This window comes from Accipiter gentilis, chromosome 16 (genome assembly GCF_929443795.1).
Source record: "Accipiter gentilis chromosome 16, bAccGen1.1, whole genome shotgun sequence".
Taxonomy (NCBI): domain Eukaryota; kingdom Metazoa; phylum Chordata; class Aves; order Accipitriformes; family Accipitridae; genus Astur; species Astur gentilis.
The window spans coordinates 24,656,385-24,678,036 of NC_064895.1; the positions used below are offsets into that span (position 1 = coordinate 24,656,385).

Sequence of the window (21,652 nt, forward strand, 5' to 3'; positions counted from 1 at the left end):
TATACGATAATAGCTGGCATGTATTTTTAGTCTTTTAAGTAAAGATTATTCATTATTTTAGAAGTATTTGTAAAAAAACACAAATGGACTTTCAACAACAGTAAAAACTACAGGAATAACATCCATAGGAAAATAACACATTGTATAATTCATTAAATGTTTGGCTTACCTCAGTTACAGCTACAACAATTTAACTAACTTTAATGATTTATATGGCTGGAAGATGATTTGTTCAACTTCTAATTTAGCTCATACTGGTTAACTCTGCAAGTGTTGCACTCTTATCTGCTGTTTCAGACGCTCTTCCATAACTCAAAACTATTCCCTTGGTTTTCACATGTGGTCATTACCCAAAAGTGTATATTTTAATTTTAAAATTTGGAAATGTCCACAATATTTGTTCAGGTATCTTGTAGTTTTGCAAAGATATTTTTTTTTCCCCCAATGTGCATTTATTTTTATTTTTCTGTTTAATTACTTTTGGGTTTGGGGTTTTTTTTTGTGTGTGTTGTTTTGGTTTCGTTCATTTTTTCCCAAGAGAGGTAACTCAAAAAATCGAAATTCCATAATGGCAAACTTGACTTTAAACTAAAAAGGTCCCTAAAGGAAAGTATAACCTGAAGGTAGCATCAGTTTGGTTAGAATGAATAAAAGGCACCTGAAGCCAACTAAAACTGTGAATATTTAATAACACACCACTGCACATGGTTTCCGATCTGTACGAAACACAAGCACAACTCTGGTGTAGTTTCTACATATTGCTGAGTTTTTCAGACTTGGTGTGATCTTGTGTCTGGTGAGAACTACATTCTGCCTCCTTCTACATGCTGCAAGAACAGCCTGTGGGCAATGTTAGGGTATGTGATAAAAACCACATTCCCCCCCTAAAACAGAGGAGCAGAGGAGCAAAAGCAGGTGGGCACCCTGAGCAATGCCCTGCCCAACACCTCCCAGGGCTGGCCACGTGCAGGGGTGACACCCAGCAGCGACAACAGGAGCAGCTCCCACCTTTTGGGCTGAGGAGGCAACACTGCCTGTGGGTTATGGGACACATTGTGGGATGCAGGGGAGAAGCAGCTTGTGGCTGCACAAGACTTCTTATGGGATGTTTAGGGGGGGAAGCAAAGGTGCGGAAATGGGGGGATCAAAGTGGCTTGGGGAGGAACAAATGTGGAGAAAAAAGAGGGATAAGGGGATAAAAGAGGTTAGTTGCCTGTAAACAGGCTGTTGACCGCTATGCTTGTCCAGCTGTGCCCTGTGCCTGATCAGTGCAGTCTGTCCTGTCTTCTTTTTACTCTCCATTTTCACATCTTTTCCTGTGGGATGGTCTCTCTTGTGTGTGCACATGTGGGTATGGGGGTGTGAGTATCAGGCCCAGCTGCTGGAGGGATCCATATTGTACCCGTGTATTTTTACATACAATTCACGCTCACAGACCTTCACCCTGATCTGCCCGAGAGGGAAGCAGGACGAGGCTGTTGGTGCTGCTTGTGTGATGCTGAGTGTTTCTGTCTGTGTTGGCCAGTGGGGCTATCAGTGCATACAGACGTTGCATGTGTGTGTTTGTGCATGTGCCTGCTGGGAATCTATGCTCAGCCTCGCTGCACGCTGGACCCAGGGGCGAGGAGCTGCGGCAGCCTCGTCTCTGTCAGGCTAGCAGATTTAGCAACTCCCTAGCGATCTAGAATTAGTCATGAAAATGTTTGTCCTGAAAGACAGGATGTATTTTTATTAAAGTGTAGGCTTTGGTAGGAAAGAAGTACCTGTTCTAGACAGCCAGAGACACACCAAACAAGCACGTGAAGAAAAGTGGGCTTCACTCTGGGATCCTATCACTGTGTGACTGCCCTGTAGTGGATGACAGCTCCATGCAGTTGCCATACTTTCCTAGGTGGAAAAAAACAAGGGAGGTGGATTAGTAAAGCAATGTGGTGGTCAAGTGATAGAGCTAAACGGGGTCTTCTACCTGGAAATAATTCAGAAGCTTCTGGCGGAAAAGACAGCACTTTCCCACTGTGACAGGGTTAAACGGGTATTAAAAGATCATCACGATACTGTACTCACGAGTGGATTGACAGTATCTAAATTATTATTCTTCAAGTGTTTGTCCAGCCTGCTTTTAAATACGGAAGTGCTGAATTTCCATGGGGGATTTGTCCTCTTACCTGACTCTCCCTACTGTTAGAAAGCTTTTCTACATATCAGTAGCAGGAGTCAGAATGAGGGTTTATTCATACTGCTACCACAAGGCTGTATGAAGCAGGAGATTTTTAAGCCCACAAAGAAAATAAAAAAGTGTATTTTGACCTATCTATGTATTTCTACCTTCTGTATGAAGTATGGACGTTAAAGGGAATGCAGTGGGGCATCCCTCAAAAAACATCTTAGAAAATGCAGTTGTTCCTCCTCCAGACATACCATAGGCCAGATCTATCTGAGCAAAACTCACAGTTTGTGCTGGCCAGGGCTGTATGTTGGTATTCATTTATATTGGGATAAGTAACTCCCATGTTTAAGCCAGTGAAACAAATGATAGGAGTCTTCTTAATGAGAGAGAGGAAATCTAGAGTTATGAGAAATGAGCAATAAAACTCTTTAAAATCAAATTTCCTTTAATAATTTTTTAAATTTATTGTATATTAAAGAAGAGTTTCAGGGAAAAAACCACAGAAACTATCACACTGCAACGTTTTTTGATACTTTTCAGGAAAGTATAAACATTTTCCCTGAAAACATACATTTCCTGTGGAAATACAATATTTGACAGAAAACTCATCAAAACATTTTGAGTTAAAATTGTTGACATACTGCAAATGAATCTTCTCCATTCAGCATGGTAAAAAGATCACCCATTGTATCAGCACCCACCTCCCAGAATAATCATAACTTCTTTTATGTCTTCCCTCTAATGACCCTCACTGAAGGCCCCTCTCGACTGTACTTAGCAGTCAAGTATTTCAAGTGGTCTCTTTCTTTATGCTAGTAATGGTATTCGATATCTTTTCTGTGCCACTGATTGTCACAGAAACAAGAAGTTTAGGCTTAGCACGTATACCTTCTGAAAATAGATATCTGGGGACTAAAAGATATGGCTGTAGCCATTGAGAGGTAAGCTAAAAATAATGACTTACTTTCAAAAAGAAATTAATTCTAAGGCCCTAGCTCTGTGCCGTGCCTAAGCACTGTGCCAAGCAAAACTCGGCTTAAGCATGTGTTTTGCTTTAAGCAAACACTTAAAATGGATTTGCAGAATAAGAATGGATTTCAATTTAAGCACATGCTTAAGTGCTTTGCTAAACCAGGGTCCAAATGCCTCAGTCACTAACCCGTTGTTTACAGTTAGTCTTGGCATCTGTGTTGTAGTATTAAAGACACACAAGTGTTAGTGGAAATACTGAGGTAGCTTTGCTCATTTTAGGTGACACTGGCAAACGTTAAAGGCTTTTAGAAAAAAATTTTTTTTAAACGGTCACATTTATAGAATAAACCAGTAGGCTTTATTGGCAGCAAGCATCTTTCCCAGTTATTTGGTGCATTCTAAATGTGTGGCTCATCACATGGCAAGAAATATTTCCTCTCCACCGGTATGCAGTGGAAGGGGAGTTAGACACAAGAAAGGCATTCAAAAGATAGCAAGCGTTTAATTGAAACAACCAAGGAGAAGCTTTCATCATGTAGCCATTCTGAATGACATTGGACATGTGACTGATTGGTGCAGCATTATTTATTTTTTTCACTTTGATCATAAAATTACTAGGAAAGGCTTAATGGAGTTATAAATATCTTGTTTCCATGAGAGTCCTGGGAAGATAATTATAGCACTGAAGTCTTTACAAAGATAGAGCATTTATAAAATGATATTATCTGAGGACTCCAATGGATAATGCAGGGAATTCTGCACTCTATTCCCAGCTCTCCTATTGACTCATTGTGCTCTTTGGGTGAATCACTTCATCCCTCAGTGACTCAGTTTCCTCAGCTATACCTTGGGGTAATAATGGTAATTACCCACTGCTGCAAAGTCCGTATGGATTAAAATTTGTAAGTATGGCTCATACTCATTAAAGCCCTCAAGCCTGCTTATTGATAGTATGTAAGACTTTGGATAAGTTATGTGCTTTCCTGAATTGGAACTGTCATACTTGTGTTACTGGTAAATTACATTACTTGTAGAGTTACAGTCAAAATAATCAGAAGAAATACTTAAAATCTCTTAGTTCACAATTTTTAAGATGCTGATGAAACAGCTGTACCCCAGATGCTTCAGAAATATTTTGGTTTTAATGCAAAGTTTGGAATTTAAAGACTACAGACAAACTTTTTGTTGAGTAAAAATACAACATCCTTTCATAAAACCAACCACTACAGAGGAGCGTTACCTAGAAGGTTGTCTACCAGCTACCTGTGAGACAGGAACTACATCTATAACTTTCCTAAGTTGTATCAGGCTTTTTCACTTGTGTACTGCTTTTACTGCATTAGAAATTTGATACATCATCTTTCCCAAGTACCAAGCAGAGTATTGGACTAACAAGCATTGAAAGATCTTAATGTACAGTACAGTGCAACTATTACTGCTAAATCTTTGCAGCTTCGAAAAAGAGAAGTAAGGAAGGAGTCATGGCACATGAGCAAACAACTGGGCCCGAGCTCCAGTGGGATATTATGTCTGAAGGGAATAACACAGATTTTGGAGATGAAAATGAGGACTTCTGTGCTGGAGAGGAGATACTACATCTTCCATTGATAGCACTGTAACTGCCCTGGCTGTAATTCCAAAAGGCTGCTGATAAATTTGAGAAACATCAGAGCTAAATCAGAAAGTTGAAAATGTTGCTAAGCCTGCCAAGCCTTGGAGTCAATCTGGTTAGCTTAAGCAAGGGAATGCTAGAAGTGACTTGAGCGAAGACTGAGGATACCAAAGTTAAACCAAAGTGAAAATGAGCAGATTCCCACCTGAAATAAGGTAAAAATGCAGAACAGTAAATGAAATTGTTTTATCAAGTACTGAAATTACATTTCTATATTAATAGTCCTGAAAACAAAATTGCACATTTTTCTGAAAGAAAAGCTTTTGATCTGGTGTGTGTACATTCCTGGGGTAGAGAAAGGAGGGAAAGGCAAGGTGATTACTTTTCAGGAATCTGCAAAACACAAATCAGAAAAGTCTGAAGACCTAAATTCTCTATACAGGCATTCCGTTTCCAAAAAGCAACTTTTAGGTAGTCTACAAGGGCAGAAAACATCTTTTCTGAGGGTATAATACCCCACACAAGGCAGATATCAGATTAGGTAATCACAGCTGGCCAGAGAAGCCTAAAGCTAAGGAGGATTGTGTTCTTTGCAAAGTGTAATTAGGGAACGGCAAGATTTGGCATTCCCTTTTTCCTGGGTCCTTGCTCAGAGACAATTACCAGTGATTTCTGTGAATATCTGACCCAAAGAAGAGCCTAACAAGGCTCTATGGATGTAGTCCTTCAGCGCTGCATTTCCAGACTCCTCTAACTGTGGGGTCTTGCACTGGTAAAGTGTGCTCCAAGCTGAAGATAGGGCTCTGTCACTCTTTCTCATGTCAAAGGTCTCAACTGTTGCTAGACTTGACTCTTCCGAGTTAAACACGAAAGTTTCAGTGGGTTCATAGCATTGGTCTTTGTTTACTGCTGACACAGATCCAGGGGCAATTTCAAGTCATTGGCCTTTTATCTGGCCTTTATTCTGAAAACCATCATTGCTCAGAAAAGCATTAAGTGTGTCCTTCTGTTTGCTTGATACCAAAAGAAAATCAAGTGCATTCCAGTATCGTGACATGGCTGCTCAAGTGTGATTCCCACATTAAAATGAATAGATGAACAGTGCAAGATACTTAGAGTTCTACTCTTTAAGTAATTCATTACAGCTCAAGATACTGCCTTTGACACTCTTCCTCTGTCCAAACCTTGGTATTATAATTTACTATTTTAAGCTTGTTTATAGAACTGGAATAATATACACATAAAAAAGGATTATTAGAAGGGTGTTTTCAGGCATTAAACCTGAGGTTTGAAGCTCCTTTTTCTGAAAAAATAAACCAATGAATGTTTTACTATCTGAAAACCTGGCAACTGGTCTTTGCTTACCATGAATGGAAATCAAGCACCACTTTGTTAAAAGCCAGTCTCATCACAATGATCTGGTTGTTCCTTAAATTAATAAAAAGACCTGAATCAGCAGGAGATGGTTATATTCTGTCCTTTGGGTATTAATCAATATATTCAGCCTTGCTAAATCTTTCTTACAGACTCTGTCCTTGCAGTCTGGTTCAGAGGTTTTGTGGACATGTGCAGTTTGCACATGTAGGCATAGGGGTCTGTAGGAAGAAATCGGGTAGTAAGTTCTCTACATACCCACAAGCCAGGACAAATCCAAGTGACAGAACATAGCAAAAGTTGCAATCACTAAAGCATTTGCTCTGAGCTACCACACCTGCCAGCACTGATCTGCACATGACAAGACACATTTACCCCTCCACACAGAGACATGCCAGTGTTGGCATCTTTGTACAGGGGCCGAAGGTGGAAGCTGAGTAAAGGGTGGGAGCTGGGGCTGTCCTACTTTCTGGACTCGAAGCATCTCACAGCCTGGGAGCACGCTGTGCCTCTGGATGTCTTGTTGGGCTGGTTGTCTGAATGGGACATCTCTAGCACAGGCTCTCTCTGCAAACAGATTTACCTAATGAATTCACAGCACAGCGAGCTTCTTCCAGAGGTAGCATTGGAGCACCCCAAAGGCAGAATCTAGACCAGAGGTCCTGTTTCTTCTCTCCCTTCCCTTTCAACTTCCCTTTACTGTTCCTGTCCTTCCTGGGAACTTCACCAGTACCCTTTTTCCCTCTTCCCAGCTCAGCTGTAAGCCCAGCTTACTCCATCCTTCAGGATTTTCAGATAGCCAGGCTGCCAAATATCTGAAAAACTCAAAGTTGGAGCGCAACTCTGCAAGGGTACGACTGGCAGATCAGTGCCTCGGTAGGACATAATGCCTGGATGGACTGGCTATCTCTTTTGGAGCTTTGTCACACTGCTGGGAGAGCAGGAGGAAGGGGTAGATAGTTCGCTCTGGCTGATGTGAAAGAAGAACACTCTTCAGAGGTTGCTCTGCTGCAATGACTCAATGTCGTAGAAGCTATGACTGCCCAAGAATATCTGTGTCACAAAGACCATTTCTGTTTTGCCATCTCCAGTGTTCACCTTGCACAAGGGCTGGCAGTATGTAGGCACTGGCACCATCTAGGGGCCAACTGTCAATCATTGATGTATTTCTAGATTTCTAGTGCCATAATATGTAAAAATAATAACATCTACAGGCATACACTAACATAATGTGTCTAAACAAAACATGTCTTAGTAGAAGTGTTGAAAAAGGCTGTGTGTGTAAGTTTTTACTTCTAGGCACAATTCAGGCACAAAAATATAGTCTCAGTTGTTACTTACCTGCTTGAGCTGCTTATTTTCTATTAACTGAATGTGTATGTGGTGTCATGTGCTGACTAAAAACTCATCATTCACACTCTTCTGCTTCCAATGATATTCCAATTACGCCTGCAACAGTCACCTAAAAGTGTCAGAATAATGAACGAAGGTTTCAGAAATAAAAGAAAAACACAAAAATCCTTAGGACTATGGATCACACTTTAAGAGAATGAAACACATAAATAATTTTTTATGATCTCTCAATATAAACAAAACTCCTTAAGCTGACATTTTTGAGCTTTTCTGTGTCAATCTCTATAATTATGGATAAAGATTAATAAAAGGCAACTAAATCTAGTACAATGGATTTCTCCATCAAACCTGTCTAGCACTGCTTCAGAACTAGGGCTCCTGAATTCCACTTCTCAACAATTAATAAACAATAATTACCACACTATTTGCTTTATAGGAGTAAATTGTGTCTTGCAGTTGATTACACCCTGTGGCCTTCTAATTAGCACAGTAAAAATAGTATTTGTAGTACCTTTGTTTTCTTAGTTGTTTACATTCTGAAGCAGATCAAATAATATATTCAGAAACTCAGTCTGTATTTAGATACCTAGATAAGCATCTTGATTTTTCAGAGCACCTACAACTCTCAGAGTTGCACAGTGCTTCTAAAAATCAGGCCATTTATTTAGGTGTCTATATTTAGGTACATGAGTTTGAAGCGTTTGGCTTGAGGTCACATAGCTATGGCTCATTGCATTTTTTTTATTTCCATTTGGGTCACAATGGGCAAGTCACTTCTAATAATTCTCATCACAAATCTAAGAAATAGCAGGAGAGGTGGTAAGAATTACGTACTAAATACCATCATGATGCTTAGCACTTCCTCAAATACATGAAGTTTCCTTCCTGGAGAATTTCAGTCTAAAAAAAGATAAGAAATCAGTGTATCAGAAAGGTAAGACGGTATTTTTAGAGTCTGAATTTATGTTCTGGTTAAACTGTGCTCATTTCCTGGATTTTATTTGTCTGGCATCTTTGTCATTCCCTCTATAACCTTATGATCATCTTGACAAGCCAGATGTTTTAGCTTCCTGTATTTTGATTGGGTAAATCCTAGAAACCAAGTGCTTCTACTTGTTAACACATGGCAGCAAACCAATTTATTCCTGAGGAATTTGAGCTGATGTTATCAGTCATGCTGTTGAATTGTGACTATACCTCCAAGACTGCTTTTGAATTTGCACGGTACCTTGCACAGGCCTTTACCTTAGTGAACTACTCCATGATAAAATAAACAGTCCAAGACTCTGCAGAGAGAAGACCACTGGGAAAAGGACACCAAGAGGAAACAACAATCTTTTAAAGAAACCAGGAAATCAGTTTCCTTAACATCCTACCTCTGCAGGTTGTCATCCCTCTACTTCACGAGATGCTTGTAGCTTTGGTAGCAGGTATACACGCAATCAGCAGTTCACACAGCGCTGCCTTTATTTTGCATAGAGATGGTAGCTGAGAAGAAACAGGCAGCCCATAGGTGAAAATAATCATCTTAAATACCTCGTATATTTCAACAAAATGAAAACCTCCTCATCTTTCAGCATCCTCATTCAAATGGGAGAATTTAAATCTGGCCATAATATTTCAGATTTGAGAGAACTGTACTTGTACTTTAAGGATGTTACTTGTTACAGAAAAAAGGCTTTTTTTTCTTTCTTGAAATGAAGATTGTTTTAAAAGTCAATGAAACCCATTTTCCCCCTTGATCTATCATGCATCTAGGCTAAAAAAAACCATTTCCTGGTTAAAAATATTCCTTAACCAGAAATTGGGGCATGCCATTTTTGTTGTCTTCAAAACTGAGGGTTAGCTGTAAGATAATAAAGCTCTATTTTGTGGAACTTTATGTTAGATATGGAACTTTTGCAATGTCAAATCAAAAAGACTTTTTCCAGGCAACTCTCACTCTCAGAAGTGGATGGAAAATGTGAAGACTCTCTGTTCCTGTTCTCATTGCCTTAAAAAACACGAGCCTCCTCTTTGACCTCTGTCTGACCCTGAAGATGCTCAGAAACAACACGGATATACCAGAGAGAGGGTTTAGTGAACAATAGAGCCAAATGCAGGGGCTGTCCCACTGCAAGGTTGGGAGCTCAGGGGTTCCCAGAGCGGTGCCACAGGTTCTCCCCTCTTGCCTGACCCCCACATAACAGATTTGGAGAGAAACAGCATCCCTGCGCACAGCTGAAACATGTGTTTCTCTGCATGTCCAAATCCCCAAAGAAGGAAGCAGCCCTACTCCATGATCAACCTGCTCATGGAGCATCATGTGCAAGGGCGTTACAGGCACTGAAATTTTACAGCAAGTGAAGGATACTCTCCTTTTCTGCAGCATTTTTTAATTGGTGTAATTATTAATCTTGCACTCAGAACAGTGCAAAATGTTCTGTAGATAAATAACAAAAAAAGAGGCGGTCTTTCCTTTGCACATTTTTATTTAAACATCTGCAACACATTGTATCTAAGCTGCTTTGCAGTTGCTATACATGTACAGGATGGAACTGAAGAGGTGTCGAGGCAACAGTGTCTGACTGTACTGAGTGACTGGGTGATAAAATAGCAGATGAAATTCAGTGGTGATAAGTAACATACATGGGAAAAAATAACCCTAACTATACATACACAGACACTGGTTAGAGCTACTGCTTTTGCTGCAGGATGTCTGGAGGTTGAGGTGGAAAGCTCTCTGAAAATGTTAGTGTGGGGCTAGGAAGTGGACAAAAAGGGGAATTGAATGTTAAGAATTAGTAGCTCCCCCCTTAGGTGATGAGGGGACCCTCAAAGTCATAGGACTCTGTCGCTCATATGCTCAGAGTCCTTCTGAATCCCTCGGCCATACAGCTTTTCCCATTCCAGATCCAGCGAAATTCAACAGTCATTTTAGTAGAATCTAAGTCTCAAAGAAAGTAGTGTTTTCTAGTAAAATTATAAAGGATAGAGAGGATGGTGATAAATTTTCACACTGGAAATGGAGAAAAGTACATCAGCTTGAAAGAGGGACAGCTGAAGGGAAATCCAATTAAAGTCTGGAAAATAATGATGGTGAGAAGATCAAAAAAGAAATTTCATTTATTGCCTCTATAACAAAGGAGCACTTAATAAAACAATCAGGAAGAATACTTGAAATTGTTTTTACACAGTGAAGAATTATCACCGCATGGCACATTCTGGAAAGCAAAAGCACAAATGGGCTCAAAAAGACTTAAGACAAACTCCTAGAGAACAGGACCACTGGTAGCTACTAAGCATAGTAGCTTGGGAACAACCCTGAGTTCCAGAAGTCCCTACCTCACTAGTTGCTGGAAAATTATAAGGTAAATAGGAGAAGAATACATAGTCTATTTTTACACTGTTTTACTAAGCATCCAGTCTTGACTGCTGGAGACAAGATACAGAGCTAGATGGATCCAACTGTGTTTTTATATTCTAAAAAAGTAACAGAAACAGTCAAGGGTATGCTAGTGCTGATACAGTCAACATTAATTTTACTTGCTTTATCCACTCTAATCTCCAGACTCAGCCATTTGCAAGAAATCATAATCCATACCTGGCCAAAGAATTTTGGATTATCCCAGTGAGCAGAAATGTAAAAGAAGCAGCGCTCACTTATTGAGAATCTACAGATTTTGAGGCATCACTTATTTCTTCTCAGAAAAGAAAACTTTGTCACCAAAGCTCCTGCAAAGGTTTCTTCAGGAGTGAGGCAGTGTTCACATTTTAATGATCAGAAATCAGCATTACATAGGGGGCCAAAGTCTTTTGGTTACAGCACTTTAGTTGCGCTGAAATTTACCATTGTTGCTTCAGTACATTTGAGAGGCCACTTGTGCTTACAGATAAAATCTGTAGATAAGAAGCAGGTGCAGCCTGAAGATAATGAGCAACTCAGGATTTGGATGAGATAGGCTAAGCCTGTGCTCTGAGATATCAGTAACAAAACTCCCACTCTGTTCTGTGGGAGCAGGACTACAGCACTGCTTGCAAATCTTGCAAGTAGCAGCTGTTTTATCACCTCCTTTGGTATCCTTTCCAGAACTTCAGCTTCCTCCAGATTTTGGCACTCTACAACTGCTTGGGTTGTGGGAAGATGCCCACAGCATTTAGGAAGCACAGGGTGCCTACTCAGGCTGCATGGCCTGAATAGCACTGGGGCCTAAGTGGGTAAATGGTGTGACTCCAAGAAGGACGTTCTCTCAGTTGCTCTTACTCTCATTTTCACAGCACGACTTTTCCATGTTTAAATAATATATTATTTTGTAACCTTTCCTAAGAGAAATCTTCAGTGTTTACAACAGGGGATATTAAAAACCCTGCAACTGTTGCTATTCTCATTATTATCTAATTTGAACGATGTTTTTACTGCAAACAGTGGAGTTTGGGGTTTTTTTCCCCCTTCATCTTAGCAATAATGTCTGGATGCATATAAAAGCCAAAATACTGACTTAGGCGTTTCTGATTTTTCCTGAACATGAATTAGCTTGCTTTCATAACTGTAGAGATTCCCATTTTACTAAAAGGGAAGAATATGCTAGGGCAACTTCATCACAATGAAAATATTCTTCCCAATATGAAAATATGTAAAAGAATAAAACTTGAGACTGGCTACTGTGAACAAGACACAGTTAAGAGGTATGGGGATAAGAAGACACAAAGAAATTGTATAACAAAATGTGGGACAGAAAAAGCATGGCGGATGCTTTTCCTACTCAGAATATTAAAATAAGACATCATGCAAAGGGAACGCATGTAAATGCAGACAAAGGAAGATATTGTACCAGGTTTAATTCTTAAAATAACAAAAAAAAACCCAACAAGCATATGATTTGATTTAAAACCTGATTAGTTTATATTGCGATATCTTTGGTTTCATAGCCTGCTTTCTCTTCTGCATAGTGCCTAAAGCAATAAGATCGTGGTCAGGGGTTCATATTTTAGGTACAAGGATAAAACAACAAGAAATAATAATTACTGCTATCAGTTACCTATTATATATTAAAAAATAAAAGTAGAACCAAAGAAGAAAGCCTGGAAGGTGTCTAAGCCAGACATGCATGTCAGTCCTTAGTTAATGGGACCAGGGAGAAACTCCTCTGTTCCAAATACAACAATCTACAATGCATTGCTCTTAGGTATTTGCAGAGATGAGGTGGGATACACTATTGATTTCATTCATTACAACAGTTTTTTCTGCTATTATTGGAAAGTGCTGCTTTAAATGGCACGCATCTTTTTATAGATTTTTAACTAATGGAGAATTATTCCTTCCATGGATTTTTATAGGGTATTTAATAATTATATGGGACTCTTCTAGTTCTCCATTATATTCTATAGATTTTCAAAGCCATCTTTACAGAAACCTATTTACATTTCTATATCACCCTATTGATTAAATCCCTCTGTATTACATTCCAAACCGAAGAGAGCGCAGAAAATCAGCATTAGCCTCTGACGCTTAGCAGTCTCAGACATACAGCTGGAAGAGAGAAAATAGCCCTTCCTTTAATAAAGCATGCCTTGGGGGCATATGAATGCTTTCTCTTCTTTTTAAAATCATGACCACGATCAGCCTTTTTCCGCTGTAACCCTGACGTTCCTCAAGAGTCCTACAAACGCACCTTCTGGCTTCATCTGTAATGGTGAGATACACCTTATTCACCTGTTAGTCTGAAGAAGAGATGAACAACAACTGGATCCATTCCAGATGGAGCTCACTTCAGGGGTCAGTTTGCTTTTCAGTGGTCAGAAATGGGAATGGCGGTTGGGAGCTCTGTTCCCCTACAAAATCACCACGGGGGGGATTAGGAGGTTTGTCACTAAAACCATGGCAGAGTGTGCTGGCACTCTGTGAGCATCCCACCCCACCTCTGTCCATCCCATCCCATCCCCTCCCGTCCCGCCTCTCCCCTACCCTACCCCATCTCACCTCTCCTCGCTCCCATACCATCGCACATCTCCCGACCCCATCCCACTTCACCTCATCCCACTTCACCTCACGCCACCTCTCCACCTCACCTCAGGGCAAGGGGGTCGACACCCTGAGGGAGGGAAACTTTGCCACGCACTAGTAACGAGGCCAGAAACCGCTTCCTGGTTCCTACCGCTCCCTGGGTGCCGGGGGAGACGCGAGACCCCCCCCCCCCCCCCCGGCTCACCCGTCCCCACACGAAGCAGGGGACGCCGTAGCCCCTCGCCCCCGCCGCCCACCCGGGCAACCGAAATCGGGCGCGCAGCGGTGGGAGGTGAGGGGCGCGGCCAGAGGATGGGGGAGGCGGGGACAGCTCGCTCCTCACATGCTTATTGGTGGCTCCCGCCCGCTCGTTTGGGCGGAGGGGTTCGCTGATTGGGTTGCGGCGTCCCCTCACTCCTCCCGCCTTGTCCTCCACCTTCGCCTCAGCGGCGCGGGCAGGCGAGAGGTGCGGGGCGCTCGCTGAGGAGTCGGCGGCGCGGTCCTCGGGGCTCGGCGGCGGCGGCGACGACGACGACCACAGAGGGAGGCGGGCGCGGAGGCGAAGGACGAGCGAGCCGCAGCAGGTAAGGGAAGGGCCGCCGCCGCTGTGAGGGTCTCCTTCCCCGGCGGAGCCGCCCTGTTGCAGCCCTGCCCCGCCGACCTGGCGCCGTGCGCCCGCCGTGGCGGGGTTATGTAACCGCCCCGCCGGCTCTCCCTGCGGCGCCCGCCGTCCTGCTCCCTCCCCGGGCCCCGCTCTTACCTCGGGTCTCCTTTCACCCGTGGCTTTTCGGACGCGGAGGGGGGGTCCCGGGCTTCCCCGCGGACGCCCGCCCTCCGGCCGGGGTCGGTTCCCGCCGTGCAGCCGCGGGAGGGCGGCTGGAAGCGGCCGGTGGCCGGAGGAGGAGGAGGAGGTGTGCGGTGAGGGAGAACGTGGTGTCGGCTCGTCCTCCGGGGCAGGGGGTCGGTCCGCCGGGGGCGGAGAGGGGCTTGGTGAGGGGAGGGAGCATCCCGGCGTGTGGGGAAGGCGGAGGGGAGGTGGGAAGGGGTTTTTTTCTGCAGCCGTGCGGGAAGCGCTGGCCGTCGGCTCGAAACAGGTGGGCGTTTGCAGGGATGCAGACCTGTCCCGGCTACTTGTAGAACTTCGGGCTGGCGCGCAGGAATGCGGTGAAGCCCGTATCCCTGGGAGAGACTCTTCTTGGGCTGATCTAAGGTTAGCTGCAGCATCCCGCACCGATGTTGTTTGATGCTTATGTAACAGGTAGCTCTCCAAAGTTGTTGGTTTGGTTTTTTTTCCCACCTTTCCTAGATTCTTTTGTATCTCTCCAAAATATTTTGGTCCCTTTCTTGCTGGAGTTTGGAGTTTAATCTAGTTTCCTAAAGGGAGAATGCAGGATGGGTTTATACAGCCGAAAGAATTCGTACAAATGAGAATGCTTCTGTGTTAGGCTTTCAAGTCCTGCACTTAAAAATTGGTTTGCTCTTTGTTGTTTTCCTAGTTAGGATAGTTGCTCTGGAGGAGGAGAGGGAAAACTCTTTTTCTATGAAAATACATAACTACTGTAAAGAAACTGCGTTTATTCTTGCAGTAAAACTACATTACATGGTTACACATCATTCCTGAACAGAGGGAAGTCTGACTACTGTGAGAATATAAAACAATCGGAAAAACTACAAACACATCTCAGTAAAGAAGGACAGAAGATTTTCTGTAGACTATTGACTTTGTTAACTAGTAACTGCTAGTGCCTGACAGTAGGAACTGTCCCATTCACCTTAAACTTCTGAGAAGAAGTTGTCCTAGCTTGTCCTCTTCCAAATATTGTAGTGTGTATTCAGATTCAGTGTCTTGGTTTGCCATTGTCTGTATTGAAAATGTTTGTCATTACATTGGTGTCCTTAATGTTTTTTAAGTTACAAATTACTTGTGTGTACCAGCAGAAAATCCTTTTCAAGGAAACTTTGAAACTATATTCCAAGTAATCATGGTGTCTTGAGTATCTTCTAGGAGTTCAACACTGTGAACAACTCCTGTTGCACATAGCTCTGACATACATGGTTTCTTCCTTTTTTCCTCCCAACAGGGAAAGGGAAAGTAGGTCTTGGTAAGGATTGGGTATGGTTATGAATTTTACATTACGAGCTAGAGGGCTATTAAACGAGTGTTCCACTGACCCCTGTGTGAGGTGACAGATCTGGGTGAAGGCCAGTGAAGTTGTAATACTGTGTGCCCCTTATAAAACTGGTTCGCTTTAAATAGAGTAGCGTAGAGGCCAAGTGAAGGTAATCAGAAAGCTTGTTCTGTTCTGGTTTCTTGGGGTTTGGGGATGGTTTTTTTTGTTCTTTGAATACCTTAATGTTACCATGGTAACTTTAGTGGTTGATTAATTGTAGCTCAGCTGCTTGATCTTAAGAAAAGCATGCAAAATCTTCAACCCTGGCATTGGTTGCTCAAAGTGTCATCTTCCTATTGTGGGATGGGGCTGGAGTCTTGGCTTAGTAGGGTGGAGCACCAGTGTCGGCTGGCTTGTTTTCTCCAGGGCTGGAGATACAGATTGCTTAGCAAGCCACCATGCCAACTGAGTTTCTTTACTGGTCATGGGATACATCCCTGGCATGGGAGGCACAGCTGAGCCTTCTGAGCAATATGCAGGTCTTGAATTGCTTGAGCTGGCCAGCCCTGCTTTAGATGAATAAAAGTGAATAATAGTCCCTTTGGATGCTAAAAGCTTCCAAAAATAGTTACAAAGTCTCAGCTAAATTTAATACGGCTAGGATGTCAATGGAAAGGATTAGAACACTTGGGATTTGCACCAGTTAGCATTTAAAAAAAAAAAAAAAAACAAAAAAACCCCCAAAAAACCCTCTTCCTCATATCTGCCACTTCTGTAAGAGGCATAGTGGAGATTGACACTGTTTTTGTGTAGTGCTAACCAGATTGGAGTTAAAACATGAGTGGACTTCACTGTACTGGAAATCTTTATTACTGTAAAGGGAATAGTTGTTGTCCAGGTGGGAGATGCAGGGGTGCAGGTTGAAGGAAGTGGTGACTATAGTCTATATGGCCTTTGAGACTGCAACAGTTCATTAACCCTGTTAAACAAGGTCCTGTTCTGCTTTTTCTAAGTAAGTAAAACGTCTCCATTTAAGTCCATGGGAGCTTTCCATAGTGAAGAATTAGCACCATATAAAAATAATACTGATCTCCAGTGTTCATTTTGCAGAATGGAGTGAAATCTCAGCAGGCTACTACTATGTGAACTTCCCTGTTATACTTGTGCCTTCTGCCAAAGTCTTCAGTGTGGGTCCAGTTGACTTCAGCAAGCAGTTGTTGTATCCTTAGGGTAACGCTACAGAAATTGGTGACTCTGCTTTCATTGTCAGTGACTATTTTAAGTAAAAACTGACTGTTTCAATAAAATCTTACTCAGTGGGTTTTATTCCTCCCTGTGCTGCCCCCCCACCCCCCCCTTGAATTATGGTAAAACTTGCCGTTTGGGGTTTTGTTGGTTGTTTGGGGTTTTTTTTTTCAGTAGCAGCAAAAGTAGAATCCCTGCATTTTTTCTGGACCCTTCTAGAAAAACAACTGCAACTTTTTTCTTGCTTTGTGTCTTTCCCAAATTTTCTTAATTCCTTAGATTACTGTTCCTAGGTTTGCACTTGGGACTCAATAATACTTTTAGTTTATAGTGATTATATTTAAAGCTTCTATTTGTAACATTTTGTTTGCTTTATTCTATTTTTAGTCATGTTGTTTGTCATGGCAAGCAGTGTTTCATAAAAAAAAAAAAAGCAAAGTTTCCTAGCAATTTCAAGAGATATGTGCCTGTTTCTTGATGTCCCCCAGGGACTCTTTTTTAAAACTCTAAGACAAGAAAATGGTCACCAAAGAAATGCATTATTAGTTTCCATAAAAACAATGGATAAATCTCTATGTGCTTAGTGATATATAAGTCATTGATCCATTCAAGCGCTTCATGTGCTCAATTTGTATTCATTCAGCAAAATTTCAGCTGCAGTTCTTTGCTCTGTAGGGGTCTAACTTCATAACAAAAGGAACATATTTGCCCTTCCAGTTTTACACTAAAAAAGTAATACTTTTTCATAACAATTTTTCAAATAGAAACTTCAGCAAGCTATTGCTGTTTGCCAGCGAATGTAATTTTCTGCTGATCTCTGTTAATTTTAATTGGAGGTGTGCCATGTCTAAAAATAGTGAGGTGACAGAATGAATATGTAGCTCCCACCTGGAATCTCTACAGAGCTTTCAATTACAGTATCTACAGGGTTAAACACTGACATGACATAGTCTGTTCCAGTGGGAAGGATGTTTGCTTAATGTTTTGAACTATGACACATTACAAGCTCTGCACCCCTTGACTACAGGAGGAGAAATTTGAATTGACATATATCAGTGTAAAGTGATGCAAATTGTGTGTATGAATTGCACAAAAGAAGTGACGAGATTCCACATAGGGTCTGGAAGTGTAGTGGCTGCTATGGTTTTCTAAGGGTTAATAGTACTACACTCTTGGGGTACTCTATGTAATGTATTTTCTGACTTGGAAGTTTAGGGTCAAAACCCTACACCAAATTCAGAAATAACATAGGAACACTGATTACATGCGGGTGAACTTTATTTAAAAGGGATAAACAGATGTGAAAAGCAGTCGGCATTAGCTGGAGGTTACATGAACTTGGGCTCAGGTTTGTTTATGTCTCAGTATGTCAGCCTTCTAAAGGGAACAATCCTGCTATGGAGTTTACTGGTGTGGTCCCAGGTAAGATGTTGCTGAATGAATTTAGCATCGTTATTGGTGCTGGATGATGCCTTAGTGTTACTGTATTTTTTTTTTTTTTGTGGTGTTGCCACTTCTGAAATTCTGTATGACCACTTCTGGTATTTTAAGTATTTGAAAAATTTCCTGATTTGGGAATGGAGAAGTAAATGCATAGGTCACTTTGAACTCATTACAGTTTAAAAGTAAGATGAGTACGGTTTACTCTTACGTGGATGTCTTTCTGTTTTTTCAATAATATAAAAGGGACCATACGAAGGGGGAAGCTAATTTACTTTGTCAGAAGCTGTGGAAAGGAGCTTTAATATAAATGGGAACGTGATTCAGTGATAGTATTACAGTTACATAAAACATGACTTTGAATTTAGTTTATTTTATATGGCAATCCAGTTCATGGATTATGCATGATTTAGAATTAATTGTTTTAAGGTATTTGAAGTGTAAATTCTTTTGTTCTATATTAGCAAAATAATTGGAAAGAATATTTTTTGACAGCTGATTGCCTGAAGTGGCTAAGTAAATTCAAAGAAGCCACAAAACACTACCAACAACAAAACACCTGAGCCTTAAGGTGTTTGTCAGACAGAAAAAATTGTAACTACATATCCTTTATTATGTATATGTGTAACATTATTTATAATGAAGAAAAACATTAGATTTCCAGCTCATAACAGGTTCAAGGTAACTTCTGATACTGTGACTTATGAAGTTCATGCAGAGCTGTGAAAACTCAGATTATGGTTTCATGAATGTTTTAAGTAGGTTTAGCTGCTGAAAAGTACAATTGTAACCTTTGCTGTTGCCAGTGCATTCCCAAACTTTGCCCTCTTTTTTTTTCTTTTTTTTTTTTTTTTTTTTTTTTCCCCTGGTTACTACAAATATTTATGTAGCCATGAAGTGAATCAGTCAGGTCAGTTATCTACCTAATGGAGTTAAAGCCAAACTTTTTTCCTTAGGCCTGGTCTTTTCTTTTAACTGAATCAGTTTGTGCAGTTGTGCCATGAATCCGAGCAGGAGATGCTTTCTCCACTAAAAAAGGTGGCATGGGGCCTGTCTCTGTGTAGGGAAGTGTCTGGTGTTGGAAGTGAGAAGCCTGAGGTGCACGACAGATAATGTTGCGTCTTTTGGCAGAAGTGCTAGTTTGTCCAGTCAGAGTCTGAATTTACAGCCCAAGGGTTTGAAGTGTGCTAACAAATGTTGATTCAAGTATGTTTGGCCTCTCTGATTACCACTGAGCTCAGGCTTATAGGCAGTTTACTTTTTCTTGGGGAACATAATATGTCTTAGTGAGATTTCCATTTTAATTGTGGGGCTGGGCTTAATATCATGCAGTACATGGCCTTTGTATAGCAAAGTAAAATTTGTGAAACAATAGTTATTCCATACAGATATTCTTAGCTGTTCAGGTCCCATCTTAAATTGGGCAGAGGATTTAATAATCAGGGTATTGTAAGTTGACTTGCTAGTGGAGGCAACACTGATCAGAATTCTGGGTATATCTTAAGTGTAGAAGAGGCTTGTGCATGTATACACCTACCTACAAGTCTGGAAAAAAAGATGGTCAAAAGGCATGTGAGACAGTGACTTTAAGAAGACTTGGCTAATGCCCAAATCCCACTGAGCAAATCTCTCTCAAGAATTGTCTGAAAAAGGAGTAAGCTTTTCTTGTTAAAGAGCTCTAGCAGAGCAAAACTACTGCCACATAATGTAAGAGTATTAATTTCTAATCTCAGGTAGAACTTTGAAGTCTATACATAGTAGAATCGCATGCTATAGTGTATGCTAATTTCCTTATTTCAACTAAGTTGGTTAAAAACCTGAACTTCATGGTTGTGACTTGTTCTGTTGCTTGTCATAGTGGTTTTGTTTAATTCTTAACTTAAAAGCTTCCTTTCTTATCTAGTACCTTATAATATGGCTATCCCAGGAGAAAAAATAAACAAACAACAGTTTAGTGGAGAAACCTGGAGGCTTCTCTGACTTCTGTCGATATATTGAGACTCTTTACTTCTCTGCACACCCTGACAGCTTTGTTACGCACTGGGGAACAGAATGTATGAAATTTCTTAGCTACCATGAAGTTATCTTCAACATTACTATCATACTTACAGTGAAAGTGAAGCTCATTTATTAGACTAAAAAGTACAGCTTAAGAAATTGGCTAATATAAATAGAGATGTATATGGAAAACAAGTTGGTATACTGTATTGCTTCTCCTGCTCTACTTTGACTCTTAAGTTCCATTCAGCCAGCAGATTCGTGTTTCATTATATCCTAGGACATTCTTGTACATCTTAAACTTCACTACGCCCAGTTCCATTTAATCTCCCCTCTTCTCACTGGAATGCTTATTGAATGTTAATTCATAATCCAGATTCCTACAACTTTTGAATATCAGCTTGTGTCAGCTTTATCCTCTTGAGTCTGTTGTGTAAAGTTGGCTTTGAAACACCCCTCTCTGCTGGGTGGCCTCTTGCAGCTTAATGCTTGTGGGGGAAGAAGGGTTTTGCCCAGCGTGACTATAAAATAGTATCTTTACTGACTGCAAGTAGTTTGTTGTAAATGAAATACTTCATGCTCATGGGCAAAAGTATGTTCTGCCATGTAAATTATATTTTGTAACATACTAGGCTTGAAGTTTATTTTTCTAAACCTAAAAGCAATGAGTCTCATCTTGACACAGGCTAGAGATGATGGCGAAAACATTTAGAGATGATTGTATTTGGAGTAAATGATCTATTAATATTTTCTGCTTGAGTGGTGATACATTCAGAATTGAAGTTTCTTCCCCAGCAGTGGCTGCTGTGAGGATTTCTGTGTAGTACTTGCATGGGTATGTTTAGCCTGACATGTAGAGTAATGCTAGGCTTAAGTGAGTTGGCTTAAATACCAGAGGCAATATTGCTGTGATACTGAGTTCCTACTACACTAATGTATATTGTTGAAGTTGTAGCCATCTCCTCTGTCATCTGTTCAGGCTCTTTTTTTCGGTTAGAATTAAATTCCTAAGCTGAAATTAGTTGGAGATAGTTCTGCTAGTGTGAGACTGAGCTGGCAAAAATACTAGTGTATATTTGATAGTCTAAAAACCTGTCCTCAGGTTGACACTGTAAAAAGAGGTAATTGGCCTGAGGTTTTCATACTACACCTGCACTGCGTCCTTGTTTGTTTTAAACCCTTCCCTCATAAATTACATGCATACAGTACAGGACTAGGAAACTATTCTGTTCTGAGCTGTGTAACATACTTTAGTATCTGGAAAAGGAGGACAGCTAAGATCCTGTGACCTACCAGCTCTCTGGAAATCATTATATGTACTATGAGTGGTATTGCGGTACACTTACCTCTGGACAAGGTCCTGGATTATCCTGGTCTGACCTTGTGTTTCAGACTAG

The 21,652-nt window shown here is 41.0% G+C and overlaps 1 protein-coding gene across 1 annotated transcript in view; it reads left to right on the forward strand.

The window, feature by feature from the left end:
• The first annotated feature begins 13,984 nt into the window (after positions 1-13,984).
• Positions 13,985-21,652, forward strand: part of RCAN2 (regulator of calcineurin 2) — a 90,522-nt gene continuing 82,854 nt past the window's right edge. Inside the window, exon 1 of the mRNA XM_049818521.1 lies at positions 13,985-14,045. The gene's annotated coding sequence lies outside the window, so the exon portion shown is untranslated. The remainder of the gene's footprint in view (positions 14,046-21,652) is intronic.